The sequence below is a fragment of the Lonchura striata genome, chromosome Z (assembly GCF_046129695.1).
Source record: "Lonchura striata isolate bLonStr1 chromosome Z, bLonStr1.mat, whole genome shotgun sequence".
In the NCBI taxonomy this organism is placed as follows: domain Eukaryota; kingdom Metazoa; phylum Chordata; class Aves; order Passeriformes; family Estrildidae; genus Lonchura; species Lonchura striata.
This window is the reverse complement of record NC_134642.1, coordinates 8,845,833-8,865,585: the sequence shown is the minus strand read 5'-3', so window position 1 is coordinate 8,865,585 and position 19,753 is coordinate 8,845,833.

The following is a 19,753-nucleotide window of genomic DNA, read 5'->3' as shown; positions in this document are numbered from 1 at the left end:
AAAGCCCCAGTTTCAGTCTGATTCAGGTGACACTTGTATCAGGTTAAATGATCACTGGCACTCGTCTGCCTGTCATAAACCTTCAGGGGGCCATTGCAACACCACCATCCACCACAGTTTTTCCAGCCAGGAAGCTGGCATTGGACTTATATCTCTGCACAGATTAAGAAGCATTACCTGTGAAAAACATTGCTCTGCTATGACAGCTGAATAGATAAAATTAATTCCACAGGCATATACTGAGTGACATCAGGGCATTAGAATCGCAGTAAAGCATTGAAATAATGATTATACAAAAGGAGTGTAGTTAAATGCTCCATTAATATGGTTCATCTTATCAAGTCTTCTCACAAGACATGTCCCAGCACAAAAATTCTTCATTCAGTTTTCTAATACTGTCTCCACAGAATATACTCATTGAGTATCACATACCTTCTACACACATACATCTTTAGCTTTGTGAAAATACAAGAGTGTCTGCTCTCACTCTCTGCAATATGAACTGTCTTTCAAGTTGTGACAAAATGCTTCCAAACAGTGGCTTGTCTTCAAAGGTTATAATTTTTCTTACAGTTTCTTTTCACTCTGATATGTACTATGTTTTCAAGCATTCTTCTCGTTCCTCAGTCCAAAGATTAAAAGGGTCAGGCTGAGACCCACATATTGTCATCACTGGACAGTATCCAGTAATAGAGTGAATGGGTGAATCCTGTCTGAAATCTCTCCAAAGTTTGTATTCAATGTGCAGTGTTAATTCAAGTGGGCTAGCTAATTCTTTTTCCCCTCCTTTTTTTCTCAAATTTTCATGTAATTTTAAAAATTACCAGAGTTTCTAGCCTTCTCATTCTTTTCCTTAGCAGCCAGCCACCACATGTAGTATAAATGTCTTCCCAGGTGTTCCACCTGTAAATTAATGGTGTCCCTATTGTAACCTTTGCCACTGGCAACTCAAAATTAACTCTTCCAGCAATGCCAGACATGTAATTCTGATGCCACACTCAAGATGTCCACCAAAAGCCAACAATAGTATTATCTGTTATAATTTATATGTTATCTACTTGTATTTGTTGCAAACTCGAAGTTACAACAGCTCTCAAATATAAACTTTTGCAGTTTGTTCTGCAAGATCTCAACATTATAGAAGCATATAATAATAAAAATAATAATTTTTACTAACATTTTAGTGCAAAAGGAAATGTAGTTTCAACATTTTACAAAGAAAAAAGTTGTAAGATTGTTTATGCAAGAATACAGTTTAAAATTTTTTCAGTTCAAGAATATCCACATTGCTTAATTTCTCATAGGTCTTCTCTCAGTATTGGCATTGTTCACAGAACTTGTGATCCTGGATGCCAAATATTGATAGTACACTTTGAAATTAAAATTGTCTGAACCATAAAACCTAAATATTTTTTCTGCTTCCAGATTTATACAATCTACAGTGGGATTTGAGGGAAATAGATGCTCGTTGAGGAATTGTTTTGGTATTTACTTGAGTTCTGAGGTTATTTTAAGTGCAGACTGACTGCCATTGAGACTTTTACCAGCATGTAGAAGGAAACTGTGATAGAGACCCCAGACACTTTGGCCATACTTGGAAACTGTCTTGTAAGCTACCTATCAACTGATATTTCATCTTAGCTATTAGAGTTTCATATTACAAAAACAAACTAAAAAACTATTAAAAACTATTATTTGATAGAAGAATTAAACAGGGCTAGATCAGTTCTTGGTTTTTGTCTATTGCATATGGAATCAAAAGAACAGAAGTAATGAATCCTTACATGTTTTTTACCTTGCTTCAATGACTCAACATCTCAAATTCAGTGAAGAGGGACTTTTTGGCAACAGATGATGAAAGAGAGATCTTTGTTTGGTATCCTGAGCTACATCCTTTTTCCACATGCCATTCAGAGAGGAGCTGGTATCTTGCAACCAGCTCTCTTTGAAAATGCTCTCCTTTGGAGACAAGTGAAGATATTTTTGCTGTCTTGAACAGATTAGTCCCCTGATACTTCTCAGTTTGATTCCTTGGCACTATAGTAACACGCAGAACTTGATAAAGGTGAAGACACAATCCTACTGTTGATTTGCAGTTTGACATTACAGAGAAAAAATTAAACTGGGAAAGACTGATATCATAGTTTATAATATTGTCTATTTATAAGATTGTTTATCATGGAAGATAAGCCATATTACAAATATACTCTTAATTTTGATGATACAAGATAAATCTTTATTCTGAAGATTTAAGCAACTATAAAAAAGGCAGTGAAGGATCTATTATTTTGCAGATATCAGATATACTCACATTTTCATCTTAATGTGTTACTTCCTTTTTTGTCTTAATTTATGTCCTTAGACTCCTTAGCATATTTCCTACTTCCTTAAGTTTTTTGATAAGTACATTACAAGATAAGCACTTGTAACAATTCCCTTTTCACTTGATGGGAATAAGTGCATTTCTGCAAACAATCTAATTACTCAAATAAACAAAAAATAGATACTAATTTCATAAACAAAGTAGATATTAACAGGAATAAATCCAAGCTATTCGTTTTGCATTATTTTAAGGCTTCTCCTTGCAGCCATAGTTTATTATCATGCAATGTTCCCATTTTACAATTAATTAATTAATTAACCTGGAGAAACAGCGGAGCACTTGTAACTCTCACTCAATAGCTGTGCAAGAAAAATACTTTCTAATGTTTCCCAGTTACCAATGCCAATCACCTCTTAGGCCAAACCTCAAAGCTTGAGGAAGGAACTTGCTCTTATGAAGGATAAAAATTTTGCCTGAAGAGGAAAAAGGATTATGCAGGAATTTAGGACTTAATTTACACAAACTTAACAATTTATTTTTCCCTAGCCTGCTGCTTAGTTTGTGGATCCCCCTATAATTGTAAGGAGGAGCAGATATTTCTACCTAGCCCATTTCTCCCTCCACAATGTCTACACCTCTATTAACTGCTGTCAGCCATTGTCTTTAGAAGTTCACGAGAAAGAAAAGTAATTCCAGCATTCAGGGGAAGCAGAAAAACGTGTTAACTCAGTTGTGGGTTAAGTTAACTTCTGAGGGTGGCTTCCTCTCCCCGCTGAAGGGTGCTTCCCCGGGCAGGTGCTGTCGGGGTGCCTGCTGACCTGAGAGCATCTCCTCTTCAGGCTGCACTGACAGCTCCCTCACCCACCAGACACCCGAGCCTGGACGTGGAAATGGATGCCTCACCAGAGACAAGAGGATTCTCCTCTTGGTTAAATCCACCAGGGTTTGTTGAGGGTAGAAATAACACCACCAGGGTTTGTTGAGGGTAGACCCAAGTGTCCGAGCAGTAGAGGTGGACAGGGTCAGAGGAGGCAGGATAGGAGCAGGAACACAACCACAAGTGAAAGGGTCCAAGGGTGGAGAGCAGGAGTCATGGCAGGGTCCAAGGTATATAACCGGGGAGTGGTAGGAGGGATTGGGGTACAAACAGTGCAATGGGGAGAGGCTACACGGGAGGAGCTGGGATGGGGCAATACAGGTGGAACCAGTGAGGGAGAAGGGAGGGAGTGATCTTTCAGGGAGAACCAATGAGGGAACCAGGAACATAGAACATGCCAGAACTGGGGAGTGGGTAGCAGTTGATGGACAGAGATTCACTTGCAAGGAGGTGCAGGGAGTCCTGGAAAATCACTTCCTCACCCTGACTGAAACAAGGTTGTTCTCCCAAGGCATCCCATCCCTGTTTTCCTCGTGACCATCTCCCACAGACTTTCTCTCAGTACATGAGTAAATAAAAAGATTCATGATCCATCCCATATCATGGCCTCTCAATCTCTTGGTGCTGGAATCCTGAAACCTCCAAAGAAGGGTGACTGGTGTAAATTATTTTTCTTCAGCACTCATAAATGCACTAAAAGGACATCTTATCATTGCAGATAAAATGGCATCTTTAAACTTTATCATATTAAGCGAAAAACAGTTTCATATCCACCCAGGACAAGGATCAGATTGCCTATTAATAGATTTTATCTTCTGCAGCCACAACAAGTGGCTTATGCATAAACACAGTTTTAAGGGAAGATAAGTATTCATTTATTTAACAAGATTTGGTAAGAGAAAACAAAGAGAATATGTTGATCCAACTATCAACTGGACTGAACAATGATATTTCAAAAAGGCACTGGGTGTATACTCGTAAGTATCCAATAATCTAGCCCTTTTTATTTAAATTTCTTTATAACAGAGAGGAAGATTGGTCCTCTCACAGCCAACAGGAGAAAAAGTTGCTGATTTAGTCCCCAAAATTTCTATTTCTACAAAGAATAATATTCTAACCAGAATAAGAAAAAAAAATATCAGCTAAAAAGACCTCACCTTTTGCTTTTAATGCATTATTCTCTATTGGAGCATATAATCCTGCAAGACAAACTAGTTTGTGAGGTTATTTCTTCCAAATAATGTCAGAATCATTATTATAACTTTGGCTGAGAAAGGGAAATTGCAGAATCACAGAATAAGCTCTGATTTGGAAGGGATCCACAAGGACCACCAAGTTCAGCTCCTGGTCCTGTAGTGCACTATCCACAAGAGTCACATGAGCCTGAGAACATTATCCAAACATTTCTTAAACCATGTCAGGATGGTGCTGTGACCACTTCCCTGAGGCACCTCTTTTATCATCCAATCTCCCTCTGGGGGAAGAACTTTTACCTAACATCCAATTTAAAGCTCCCCTGACACAACTTCAGGCCACTCTTTGGGGTTCTGTCACTGATCACAACAGAGGAGAGATCAGTGCCTGCCCCTCCTCTTCCCCTCTTGTGGAAGTTGTACGTGCAGTGAGGTTTACCCTCATTCTCCTCCAGGCTGAGCAGACAAAGTTTCCTCAGCCCCTCCATCTACTGCTTCTCCTCAAGGCCCTCCAGCTGTCCTTTGGACACTATCTAATAGTTTTGTGTCTTTCTTATGCTGTTGCACCCAAACCAGCCCCAAGCCCTTGAGGTGAGGCTGCCCCATCTCAGAGCAGAGCAGGACTATCCGCTCCCTTGCCTGGCTGGTGATGCTGTGCCTGATGCCCCCCAAGACACAATTGACCCTCCTGGCTGCCAGGGCACTGCTGGCCCATGTTCAACTTGCCATCGACCAGGACCCCCAGGTCCTTTCGTTAGCACTGGTCTCCAGCATCTCATTCCCAGTCTGTAAGTTCACTCTGTTCCAAGTGCAGAATCCAGCAGTTTGCTTTATTGAACTTCATATGGTTGGTGACTGCCCAGTCCTCTAATGAGGACTGAAAAGCCCAGAAAATATTTTTTTTAATTTAAAACCTGTTTTTTTTTCATATAAATATAAATATATAGAGAGATATATCAGGGGCATATTACACGATATTTCAACATGTTGTACAAGCCCTTTATGCAGGCAGATAGTGAAACAGATACCCCCCAGTGTAGTTAAGTTCACCTCTGTTCCTTTCCCTTGTTCAACCTTTCTAACCCATATTTCAATGTTTTAATTTAAATTATCTGTATAATCACAGCTAGCACTTCCATAACCCACATGTGTGAAAAACATTCACACTTTTATTTTTCACTTTATCATGAGTTTATTGGCTAAGGCCACAAATCTGTAGTCTTCTACAATTTGCATGTTGAAATATGCTTGTTAGATATCATAACTTTCCATTAGTCAAAAAGCAATCATTGCTCTAGCCAAACTGTCCATATGTGCCAATCAACATGTGAATACCTGAAATGTCAGGGAAACATCAAAGATTCATGAAATACTACAAACCTGGCTATCTTCACTGTGTATTTGGAAATAATATTTTAAAATCTTTGTGATAGAAGAAAAGGTTTCTAGTTTTCTACAAAACTAGAGATAACTGATATATCCCTGGAAAATGAAGTAATTTTAAAAAATGAATAATATTTTTAAAATATTTTTAGGAAATTAATAAATATTGAAATTTCACCCATAACCAGAAATAGATTTTCTAAAGATTTATTTTTAAAATAGGTTTTACAAAATTTATAGTGTATCTGAAAGCAAGATCTGTTCAAGACGTATTATCCCATTGTCCTCTAAAAGTCTCAAAGACCACTTTGAGTCTTGCTACAAGTGGAGAGAATAAAAAAGATACCAAAAAGCAAACAGCAAAAAAACAACAAAAAAAAAATACACAGCCAAAAAGGCTCCCACCAACAGAATGGTCTAGGAATTTGTTTGAGTATCCTGCACAAAGCAAACCTGAAAATGTTAGCTCAATTCAAGCCAGAACTTATGCCTACCCAAAAGTAGCATTTAGTACCTCAGCTACATTGGAGACACCAAGTAGTACAAGATAATCCTATGTGCATACTCCAGACTCATCATTAGTATTATTTTTCTTTCATTAAATGCTTGTCTGCAGTAAAATGATACTTTGCTGAGAGGAAAGCCAGCTTTTCCTATGACTTTATGTTTCAAAATACCTGCAAGCAAAATCAAGTCAAAGAATATAGGGAATGATCTTTTGTCCTGTGCCTCCAGCACATGTGCTTGGCACAGACAGTGAGTTAGTGGAATTCCAATACACCAATTCCTCCAGAGATACCTGCTGGATAATACACTCTTATAGGGCAGCATGTCAACAAAAATTTTAATTCTCCTGGAAAACTCACGGTGGTTGTGTACTGCAGACAGAAAATGCCAGTCTGGATCACGTGAGATACACAACTTCAGCCAATTTGTGTGTTGTAATTTTACATATGCCCATAAATTTGTCCTAGTTGACAGACCTAATCTTTTTTTACAACAAGGTAACCCACCCAGCTGATCAATGGAGGCCATTAATGTAATCTTTTTTGGACTTTGGTAAAACTTCCAGCACTCTCTCTCTCAGAATCTTTCTGGACCAAATGTCCAGCACACAGCTGGATAAACACATCCTGTGATGGGTGAGCATCTGGCTCATGGGTCAGACACAAAGGATTACAGTGAATGGGATGACATAAAACAGGACTTGTAATTGGTGGGGTTCCACAGAGCCCTTGGGTCCATGTTCTTCAACACCTTCATAAATTACTCGGATGCAGGACTCAAGAAATGGTAATGATGATACAATATTTGCTGATGATACAAAAGTGAGAGTAGCTGTTGACCCCCTCAGAGGCAGAGAGTCCCTGCAGAAAGACCTGCACAAAGCAGAGGGCTGGGAAATCACCGACTATATGAAGTTTAACAAAGACAAGGGCTGGACTCTGCACCTGGGATGGGTCAGTTCTGGACATACAGATGGACAGACTGGGGAATGAGATGCTGGATAGAAGTGCATGGAAGGAAGATGAGGATAGTGGTCAATGGAAAGGCTACAACTTCCTGAGGGGAAGTGGAGGAATGGGCACTGATCGCCTGTCTCTGGCAACCAGTGACAGGACCTGAGGGAATGGCATGAAACTGTGCTGGGGGCATTAGGCTGGATACCAGGGGAAGCTTTTTCACCCAGAGGGCAGCTGGTTACTGCAACAGGTTCCCCAGGAAGTGGTCAAGGCACTAAATCTCCCAGAGTTCAAGAACAATTTGGAAAATGCTCTCAGGCACATGACGTGATTTTAAAGTCTGTCCTGTACAAGACCAGGAACTCGATGAACTTGATGATTCTTGCAGGTCCCTTGAAATTCAGGATATTCTATGATTCTATGACCATTTTATACTCCTTCAGAATTTAACATGGGAACTTTACTATTGGGAATAAAGTTGAAGATTCAGAGCCCACTGCTCCCTCCTCCCTGTGGGAAGTCAGCCACAAAGGTGGGGCAAAACACTCCTGTGAGAACTATCTTAAAAATGGCACATTAACTCAGAAACAAGAGATGAGGCAATTCAGTGCATTGTCTGAGAGATCTGTGGAGTACCTGATACAGTTTTAAGCCTCTGTTCGCTTTGTCTTCCCTTTATGAATTATGAATCCCATGGGACATACATACTCCCAGTAACATATGAAGGAGCAACCTGTACTCTGTACCAACATCAGTGGATCTAGCTTTCTACTGGTTACTCCAGAGACTAGTAAATATTTCTTCATACTGCAACTTATTAAAAAGCTTTTAAGATATAACCATTGCCCCAAGGAAATTACACTGTATAGCAAGCACACTTACACATCTAAAGAGAAAATTGAACACTACATTTGAGGTTCTTATTGAAAACAGTCTTACAATTGCTTTACCAGGATGAGTAGCAGATATAAACAATATTTTGACAACGAAGTATGGCATATATACCTCCTTAATTAATATTATTTTACATATCTGAGTAACAGTTTTACAAACTAAAAGACCAGCTAATTTGCTGTAAATTTTTGTTGCAAAATCATGACCTTTCCTTGTAAAAAATTTACAAAATCGATAATGCTGCTGCAGTAAGAGCTGTCAGGACAGTTTGTTTACAGGCTCTGTGAAGCTTCTCAGGTCTGATTTGCAAATATGTGCAACTATATATAAATGTGGTGTATATATCCATACCTTTACTGAATTAAACACATTGAATTATTATATCTTGAACTTCTTATTACAGGGAATGACTAATGGAATGTGCTAGAAAAGAAGAAAATAAGGTTTCTGTGTTCTGAAAAGGATGGTGTTCTCTGCTTTTTTTGCTTGAATGTTATCTTTCTCACTACCAGAAAACATACAAATAATTTTAAAGTAAATTTTCTTCTGTGGAAAAATCATAAACTTGAAAAATCAAAAAAAAAATTCTAAAAGCTATTACTGTAGGGAAAAAAGTCCTTGTGTGAATTATACCATTACAACAACAAGTATTAGGAAATATATAGCAGGATTTTTTTTAATTTCTGTTTTAGTTTGAGAGATATTACACTGTTAAGGTCTATGATGTCACTGGTTATAATCTCTGTAAGTCATATACTTCCAAAATGTTTAGGAAAGCAGGGCATACACACAAACACATAATGTTCCATGCATTTCCAGCAAAAACATGGGGAGACAAACTGAGTTTGGACACTCCCCTCAAACATCATCTCAGAAACATCACAGCAATGGTGTGGTGCTGTCTCGGAGATGCAGACAGAAAGGAGGTCCATCTGCTTCTAAATTTTGAGCCATGATTTACCACGTCACTATTTGTGTGCAGTTAAGTCTGCATTCTGGCATTGAAAACGTGTTTCTATGCAGTAACTGCAATAGCAAGAAAAATATTTTTCAAAAGGAGCTTGTGAATATCATAATTGGTGCTATTGACAGCACAATTGTTACTGTATTGTAATATGTGCTATTGTACACGCTGCTGGCAGAGAGGAGGCTGGAATGGCCTCTATCTTGGACAGCCAGGGGGCTGCTGGCAGCAATGTGCCAGCTGAAAGGTTTTCGTTGCAACAGTGCCTGGAGACCTCCCCATGCAGCACCTCACTGTTCATTGCCTGACTGATTGTATTTCATTTGATTACTAAGGCCCACTTTCTCTTAATGTCACCTGCTCTCTATCCCACTTTATATCCTGGTGCAGGCTGCATACAGCACTTGCCTGGAAGCCTTCAAGACCAGGTTGAATGGAGGGACAAGCTGGTCTAATGGAAGCTTCCCTGCCTATGGCAGGAAGGTAAGAAATAGGTGGTCTTTAGGTGTCTTCCAACTCAAGCCTCTCTATGACTCTGTGACTCTCACAGCACCCAAATAGCAAAAAGCCCCATGATTGTCAAAGGGAAGCCAAGCCAGAGGGAACGCTGAGGAAAAAAGCATGGCTCAAGTGCAGAGCAAATAAATGCATAACACAGGAATACCTTATGTAGGGCACAGAGGTGCTCACTGCTGCTGGCCTGGCACAGTGGGCCCCAGAGTGAATAGGGCCCCACATTGCAGCCTGAGAGCAGTCCCTGACAGCCAGACCAGCCCACCTAGGACACCATGGCCCGGGACAAGCTCCCCAGCATGGCCTGACCCAGGGCTGGGGGAGCCCAGCTACCAGACCACCCTGTATGCCCACAGTATGTCCTGCCCACCTCCCAGTTCCAGGCACAAGGATACAAGCACAAAGAAAACTGCTAATAAACCTAGACTTGTTAGTCCTCCCTAGTGTTTTGTGCACCCATGTGTTTGGAAAGTTTTGCCTGCTGTTCATAAAATCATAATTACAGTATACATCAAGCAGCTTTTCCAGAGCATTAAGCATTCACCCTCCTGTATGATAACAATATCACATATAGATGGCAAATTAGGACACCTGTTTATGCATTTCTTCAGCTTTGTAGTCTTCCACTGTATGCGTGCCAATACAATAACTTACCCTCTCAACCTTTTTAGCCAATTCATGCCACACAGAAAAGAGAATCTGAAATGTCCACTGAAGAGCTGGAAACCAAATGCAGGCAGCAAACAACAATGATGACAAATTTGTCTTTTTGTTTATAACTTGTAGTATACTGTTGTTTTCAAATACACATTTCAGCACTGAATATATTAACATTTACTTAAGCAGGAGTCAGGAGTGAAAGTCATTAGTACCCTCTACTGGTCCACTTTATAGTAGCAGGCAATCTGTCTGTCCTTGTCTCAGTTGCATCTGTACAACTCATCTCCTTAATAGGATCTCTGGCTAATTAAGAAATAAAATTATTCCTAAATAATAATAAAAAAAAAAAGGAGGTGGAATTATAAGAAGAAATTAAAAGTTGGCCACAGTTTGGTAGATGGATTACTCAGAGCAAAACTCAGTCTGTTACAGTCACACAAATCCAGCTGGATGTACCAGGAGAAACCACAGTCTCTCTGCTGGTTTACAGGAATAATGCACCAGGACTTTTGAAACTCTCTGCTTTCAATCCTTTAATAAAGTGCTTAAACACTATGATCATCATGATTTTCCCATTAACAACCCGTTAACTTTGCTTGCTTTCTATAAAAAGCAGTCTTGACCACATAGAGATAAGGATAATGATGCAATAGACAAAGATGTGCAGGAAGCAGAGCTCCTAAAGTCTTGTATTGTAAAAACTACCTGCTTCCCACCACCAGCCAGCTGACCCACACCAAGCCTTCTGGATGAGCTCATCGTCCAGCTCCATCCCTGCTTCAAAGCTCTAAATTAAAGAGTGGTGGCCTTTATTCTGTGAGCCATGGTACTACATCAAGGTACAGAGCTACATCTCTGAATCAGAATGCCACAGTGGGAAATAAAGGACTGAAGAGAGAGGTGCTAAAGGCTAGTGGGGAAGATACACTGAGCATTTTGTGCTACATTTTGACAGGCTGGAACATAAACAATCTCTAGTCTCTCCATTGCTGATGACAGAGGAAGAGAGTTTTCTAACTAACTAAATTATTTCTGGATGGTTTAACATATCTGTGATGATAATCAAAAGGAAAGATTACGTAACAGCCATCATTCTGTAACAAGAAATCACAACCTGTTATGATCCACTGCACTCCTTTGAACTCTCCTGCTTGAGCCTTTTGCTAAGGTGTCATTAACTCCTGGGGAGCAGCAAGCCAAATCAACAATAGATTAGGTGATTGAGAGGAAATACAGAAAAACTGTAACTCCTTCAGCTTTCACAGGTAGTTAGAGTAATTTCTTTCTGTAAGTGCATAGAAAGAGATGTTCAGAGAGGTGAATGAGAATGATACAGTTTATTTAATATCTTAGCAAAAAGCTAATGTGCAGTACCTGCTAACAGAGTTTAGGATAACACCATAGGAAATACCAATATGAAACAACATTTTTAGCTAGTCAAGATCATTCCATTTCCATAGTAATGCAGACAAATTTTTCAAGTTTATTAGAGCAGCAGGCTACAGGAGACAAGAAGTGCACTAAAATTCAAGCAAGAGGAGCCACCTTCTATGTTTCTAGTCTGTGCATTTTGTTTTAGATACAAACCTTAAGCCTGAGTAGATAGTGAATGTATTTCTGCTTTAATGCTATGATTGTGTACTATTTGTGTTAATGACAAAAGTACCTAAGGATTCCAAAGATGTTCAGCACATATAATTCTAGATACTGGATAAGCATATTTAATTTAAGGCAAACTGACAAGCCTTAATAATTCATTATGAGTTCATATTTTGATGAAAAAATAGTATCAGTATCCACCGTTTGAGAAATATCAGAGGATGCTTTTAGCAAAACTGTGAACTACAACCTAATCTTGTGTTAAACCTGTCCCTTAGTCAAGAGGTACTCTCCCTGCCTCAAATGGAATTGCATTATCTGGGTACTGGGAGGGTAGATGGAATTGTGTGTTTGTCTATTCAGACATCACCCCTCCATCTAACAAGATCTGAACTGAAAAGCTTTACTTAAGAATAAGCAGAGAGAAAGAGATCTGAATGTAACTTGAAATAAGGAAAAATTATTTTCTTTTTAATAGAGAACACATCTTTCATCAACTTAATGTGACTTAAGACTCTTCCTGAATAAAATTCACATCTTCACATTTATTTTGCTTCTGCAAGTCTACAACTTCATCTCACTTCATTTTAAAGTCCCTTCATAACATCAATAAAATAACTAATTTTCTGAATGTCATGAACTATAGTGACAGTTCCATCACCTCAAAAGCTGTGGTCACTACTTAAGAATGCAAAGTTCTGTATGTTTTTCACAAGTATTAAAGGAACAGAGATATAAACATGATTGCAGAGAGATTTTGAGCTTGTAGCATGTGTTATAGAAAGTAATTTTAAGGTGAGGAATACTGTTTCAATTTTAAAGAATCCAAATTTAAAGAAATTCTGGTTTTAAATTCTTCCAACCTGAGAGACATCTCTCACCTTCAGAAGAATCTTCCAATCATTACAACTGCAAAAATGGAATTAGAGGCATAAAAACCAAAAAACTCTTCAGCAAGAGGACTCCACAATTTGCAAGCCTTGCTATATCCATGATATCATCTACAACCTAATGTCATTGATCTAACAGGCATCTTAACTCATGATGAACACTAGTAGGTGCTTCTCCACTGTGCTTGTTTTGATATAAAGCTGGTTTTAGAGTGTGAATCTGAATAAAACCATCTACAAGAGGCTGTGATTGACAAGACTTTTTGGAAGGAAGTGCTCTCTGCCACAATCCAGTAGGTCAGAGCATGAATCTGATCCAAAACTTGGCCTGATTTGGATCAACATCTTGTATAAATTTTCCACACCTCTGGACAATGCCTGAATTGCATGGTAACATGGATTTCCTGTTTCTCTATTTCCCTGTTTCTCCACCTGAGGCTATTTTGCATCACACAGTTCAAGAGAATTTCCTAGGAAAATTGGTAGGAAGAAGTAGAAAAGATAATACAATTGTTAGTGCACACATTGAACTAGTCTAACCCCCAGCTCCATAAAATATTAATAGAAAATTAAATAATTTCACTGAAGGAAAACCACAAGCCTGAAGTATATAAGAAAAGTGTATTGTATTAGATCTCTTCTCCAGATCAGAAAATAAAGGCACTTTAGAATCTAGCCCATTAAATATTCTATCCACTAATTTAAACAAAGTAACTTTTGTATTTGGTTTTTTTCTCATTACATAGGATTGACCCCAGCTTTAGGATAGGGTTTACCGCTGAGTAGCATTAGATGTTTCCTTCTATTTTGGGCTTAACTAGCTAATTAGCTGTGTAGAACAGGAATCACACTTTCATTCCCCTCCTTGGCATTCTCTACTCATTAGGTAAGACAGGCCTTTACTTATATTGCTGGATCCAGTGAAGTTCTGCTTTGGATTCAAACTTGCCAATCTTTGCTAGGGAAGGAACTTACTGTTCCAGCTAAGCCTAATGGTTGAAAAGACACACAAGGAGCTGGAATAGTTGGCTATACTGAAGACTAGTCCAGGGACTGGGAATTGTGTATAAATAAGATGTAAAGACTAAATAACTCTTCAAACAAATTTTAATTCCCGAGCATATTCAGTTGGAAAATATTTGTATGTCAGATATATTTCAGTACAATATTTAAGAAGTTGATGTGAGATCAAATCAAGGAAGAATAAACATCACAGCAGACAATTTTTTTTGTAGTTCTGCCCAAATCAAGAAGTCGTGTTGCACATTGCTAAAATAGTTGTAATTAGTCTTTAATACAAATTTTAAAAAGGTGATAATTTAATTTAATAGCTGTTCATATGTAAAATATTGTGCAACATTGCTGATTGCAAACCCTTTATTATAAGGTCCATGTTTGGAATCAGGCTTTTAAGCAAAATCCTGCAGAGAGGTACAATTCAGTTTATACCATAATGAATTTGAGGTAGAACTGAACAAATTCCATGTGAAGCTACCTTCCAAATTCCTTAGTTAGAACTGTAAATTGTGGATTCAGTTATACACCTTCTTGCACACCAGAATAGAAATTTCACACTCAAAGGCCTTCTCAATTTTTGGCATGATAGCAGTTTAGATTGATCTTGCCTATAAAAACAGATTTAGAAAGTGTGTGCAAACCTTTTGGTGACAAACTGTATCCTGTTTGAGAAGCAAATCGAAGGTTGTATACACCAGTGATTCCACTTCACATACCATTTGGAAAGAATAAACCACCCAATAGTCCAAATAAAAAGGAGCATTACAAACATTGAGATATGTGAATATTCTGACTCGAGCCATTTTTCCTGAGTGCAAAAGGCAAATTGTTTGTGAGAGAAGGACTGGGGACTGTATCATTGCAAGAGAATTTGTCATCTAGCTGTGAGGATAACAAACCAGGTCTGAGGAGCTGAACTCCAAGGTTCAGAAGCAATGACAGAGAGGGGTACTTGGCAGGAGAAAATATTTGGAGCAGAAAATGAGAACATGAAGAAACATGCAAACAGTTTAAATGCCTCTGTCCAAATAAGAAGCAGTGCAGCACAAGTTCAGCTTTTAAACCACTGCTTTTGCGTAACTTGAAGAATTCTGACAGCAGCTTGCTGACACCCTGCCAGCACCAGCTGGGCATAAGAGCAGGAAGAAAATGAGTGATTGCACAACTGCAATCATACTGAAACATAGAGTGCAGCCTCTATGGCTACCTGGCAACAAACCTGCACAAAGACAGGTGAAATTCTGAAAAGCTGATCGTTTAGGACCTGAGCCTTCAGTAGCCGGCTAGGAGATTAAAAGTTGAAAATAAATAAAGACAATAAAAAGTAAAATCTCACAGAACACATTTAATCTGCATTTTAGATATTGGTGATAAGGTTGGGGAAAACACCTAATTAAGCTGTATAAAATGCATGTTTTGGCTTTGCACGTTGCAGGAGCTGGTTGCATGTACTGACTTTGCAAACAGTAATTTCATTCCATTGGGCCCCACAAGCACAGTCTAGCTGCGTGCATTGGCATTCATTCCTCTCTAAGCATTACTAAATCCAGTGAATTATATTTGCATGCTCAATAAAAGCCTGAACATGTTCCATAAAGAGCATATTGAAAATCCCAGATTGAATGAGTTCTGGTGTAGGTGGCATTACCTATATTACTTGCAGAGTACAAGTGGCAGTGACAGGTAGGGTACAAAGAAATTGACTTGTATCCAGGATAAACACCACATCTTTTTTACTTGCAAATTGAAAGTGTTAGATATGAAAATTAGGAATAAACAAGAAATTCTAGCTGTGTCTTTTAGGAGTATATTTGTTCTTTGGTTTTATTTTTTTCAATATTTTCTTCTCTCATATATCTAGCCTGTCTTAAATGTACAAAAAATATCTGCATAAGAAAGATCTCCAATAGGAGATCTCATTTTGCACCTGATTATTTTTTCTCATGTCTGCAATTTTCATATCACTTTGAGGCATCTTGGCAAGTAAAAGTGAGAACAGCAAAACTTTCTACATTCTATGTAGCGTTTAAAATAGAAAGGTTTGGAGTCTTTCTCAGGCTAGCTTTCGTCTTTCTCTCCTATTCTACCTAACAGAGATGTTCTGCCAAGGTTTTACTCAGTCACATTATTTCAGAATTCATTCTCTCCCTATAGGAGACTTTCACACTGCTGACCACATGTCTTTTTCTTTAGGTCAACAAGCAGGCTTGACAGAGTTGAAAGGTCAGTGTCATCCCTGCATATACAGTCACTGCACCAGCACATCTGCCAGTGTTGACACCAGCTCTTGGATGGGCTAAGATAATGGTCTGCAAGACCTTTTTTACAAATCATCCCAAGAAAGAGTTGCCATCTTGTCAAGACAACTTGTTACAATATTTAATAAACCAAGACTTGGTTTCCATAATATAGAGAAAATCTAAACAGTTAATCCTCACCCATGGAGATATTCTATGCCACTTTTTACTACTGTGAGAAACTCAAGACAAAAAGTTCTCCATTTATAGGGTAATGTAAGCATAATGGAATGGATCACCAAACATTTTATTTTCCTTTCTCATACACTCAATTGCAGTCATCAGGCTTGTGAGGTCCATGTGTGAAAACCTCATCAGGCTGAACAAGGACAAGTGTAAGATCCTACATCTGGGTTGGGGCAATTCACAACACAAACACAGGCTGGGTGGAGAAGGGATGGAGAACAGACCTGTGAGAAGGATTTGGGGGTGCTGGTGGTGAGAGGCTGGACATGACCCAGCCATGGGCACTCCCAGCCCAAAAGCCAAAGGTGTCCTGGGCTGCATCCAGAGCAGGGTGGGCAGCAGGGGAGGGAGGGGATTCTGCCCCTCTGCTCTGCTCTGGTGAGAGCCCACCTGGAGCCCTGAATCCAGCACAGGGGTCCCTGGACAGGAAGGACATGGAGCTGTGGCAGTGAGTCTAGAGGAGGCCATCAAGGGGGAGCACCTCTCACACAAAGGCCTGCTGGGAGAGAGATGGGGCTGTTCAGCCAGAAGAAGATTCCAGGGGTACCTCACGGCAGGCATTCAGTACCTAAAAGGTGCCTATAAGTGAGCTGAAGAGGGATGTTTTAAAAGGGCATGGAGGAATACAACAAAGTGTAATGCTTCAAACTTAAAGGAAGTCTTTACTGTGGGGGTGTTGAAGCACTAGCACAGGTTGCCTAGGGAAGCTGTCCCCTTCTCATAGCAGGAGGGTTGAACTAGATAGCATTTAAGACCCCTTCAAACCCAAAATATTCTGCGATTTTATTGTCAGGGCCTGAAACAAGGGACTGAGTCAATCTTATAGTATATCTTCTTTTAAACACCCAGACTTCTAACTATAAAAAGACAATAGTGATAGCAGCAGTGTGGTCAGGAGCAACAGGACCTTGTCAGGCATCCAGCACCCACCCAGTCTCCAGATGATGACAGCAGGCCATTAACTTGGCAGCCCTGCACTCTTCTGCCCACTCTAGCAGCCATTTCCTCCATGACAGTACTAAACCCAGTTGCTGTCATAATGACAAACTGGTCTTTACTCCCTTACCATGTTATCTAACAAATCACAGAATGAAACTTTGGTAGCTGAAGTCTCCAAACCCAAACAGTAATTATCATATTTTTCACAAAAATGAGCTGTCAGATCATTACCAACCCAGATGCTGCTAGATTCCAAATTCCTTAGTATATAATCTAAACTATATTGTTTGTGAAATATCTGCAATACATCCTGCAGTACCTGTATTATATATGACAGCACAACATTCCTCATGGACTGTAGAACTCCACGTTTGCTGAGGTTTAAATTTTGTACACATGGTAAGTTATTTGCCAAAACAGAAACACAGTCAAATGTGGAGCTGTTTTGCTGCTTTTTCTTGAGAAAACACAAATGGGTGTTGCAGACCAAAATAGCTCTTAGATGCAAAATGGATTGTGTAATCAAAGCAGTAGCTCCTGGGTCCAGAAAAAGCAGCTGGTCAGAGCATCTACCTGGACTTGGCAGGACAGGGTATGAATTCCTGGCCTTGGTCAAGAAGAGCAGGTTAACACCTGGGTTTCTCATATGCTACACTGGTCCTCTCTTTCAGACATCTTTTCTTCCGTTTTTTCTGCAGAGAAAGAAATCTTGGAAGACCAAGGTTTTATTTCAGTGTAAATTGTCTATAATCCCAGATTTCAAGATTTTATGGAGTAAAAAAAATCTCTACTGTCTAGGTTTTGTAGACTATTATATACTTTCCCTGGAATAGTATGAAAGCATTCCAGTCTTAGGGGAAAAATATGGTTTGGAATGTTTTATAGGATCAGTTTATTGTTTTATATTGGCTAGAGAACTCCCAGATTTATTGGTCTGAATTGCTTTCACACTGATGTGTCAGTCTTTTCAAGGCTTCATCTCAAGATTGTAGTTTAGAGTTCCTTTCAAGTTGAAGTTTGTAGCTCCTTTCAAGGTGGCAAGTATCCCAAGGAATGACAGTTGAGAGTTCACTGGAAATAAAATAATTTTAATTATTCAAAACAATTCCACTCAGTTTCAACCACTCCAGATTTTCAAACTTGTTCCTTACACATGCTTTTATATGCAGAAAGTAAATACATTATTTGTATGTGCATAATTTTGTCTCAGAGTACAAACCCCAGGGATAGTATGCAGCTCCAAATACACAGGTTATGAAAAATAATTTAATTTCTAAGCTTTTAAGGCTGTATTAACTCCATATTAGTTTTTTTCTGCACTTCTGCCTCTCCAGATGTGGAATAATAGGAAACACTCCAGGAAGAGTTTTGATGCCACCTGTCAGTATTAAGTGCTTTGAGCTGCAGCCACAAACTCTGCTCCACAGGTATAAGTCTGAGGATCTCTGTTTGTGGGTTTTGGGCACAAGAAAAGTGGATTTATACTAGATAGTACCAATATATTCTGCAGTATACATTCCTGCTAAGGTTCAGCACAGCATAAGAACTAAAACCCAAGCAAGATAATATGTGGGGTGAACACAGTGCAGTGTAAGAGATGCAACTGTCAGCTGCTTAATCAGATTGTTCCATGTACAGTGATATGAAGGAATAAAACTATCTGAGCAAAAGAGGTGGACTCAGTGCATACCAAATATCTGGCTGCATAATCAGTTATCTTGGTGGTCTAGTGGCCAGAGGAGTCAAATCCCAAAATGAAATATGAGTAGAATATTACCAACACTAATGTTCAAGCATTGAATAATGAAAACTGAGAACTGTTTTGAAGCTCAATGTGCTTGAAGACTGAAGATCACAGATTCATTCACAAATCATGGAAGAACGGCAAGCTATATCTGCAGCTGTCCCACAGATATCTACAGGTCTATCTCAGTGAAGAAAACTGTTCAAATATTTAAATTCCCCCAAGAATAATGATATTTGTGCTGTATAGTGTCATAAAAGGTTCATTTCTTCCATGACTAGTGGACCATTTTTACATATTCCAAAAATACCAAGCAAATTTCCAGGAAAACATTTCTCTGGTAACAATTCATCTGCTCATTCTGAACTGGGAGATTTGAATTCTAAAGTTTTTCTGCTCTGTCCTGAAGTGAAATAAACAGACCTTTCTAAGTTATTATTTAAAAACATCCCACATTCCAGCATATAGACCAATCATGTGGCCTTTAAGATACTCCCATTTAAGTTTGGTCATCTTTGTTGGTTTCAGCTAGAGTAAAGTTAATTTGCTGCAGAGTGGCTAGCATGGGGCTGTTTTGGATATGTATTTAACACAGGGTTGATAACCAGAGATTATTTTGTTAAGAGATTATTTGAGCAGAGATTATTTGAGCAGCACTTACACAGAGCCAAGGCCTTTCCTGCTTTTCACACTGCCATGCTAGTGAAGAAGTTGGGGCTGCAAGGGAGGTTGAGAGGAGACAGTCAGGACAGGTGACCCCCTGACCAAGGCGATATTCCACAGCATATGGCATCATGCTCAGGATGGGAAG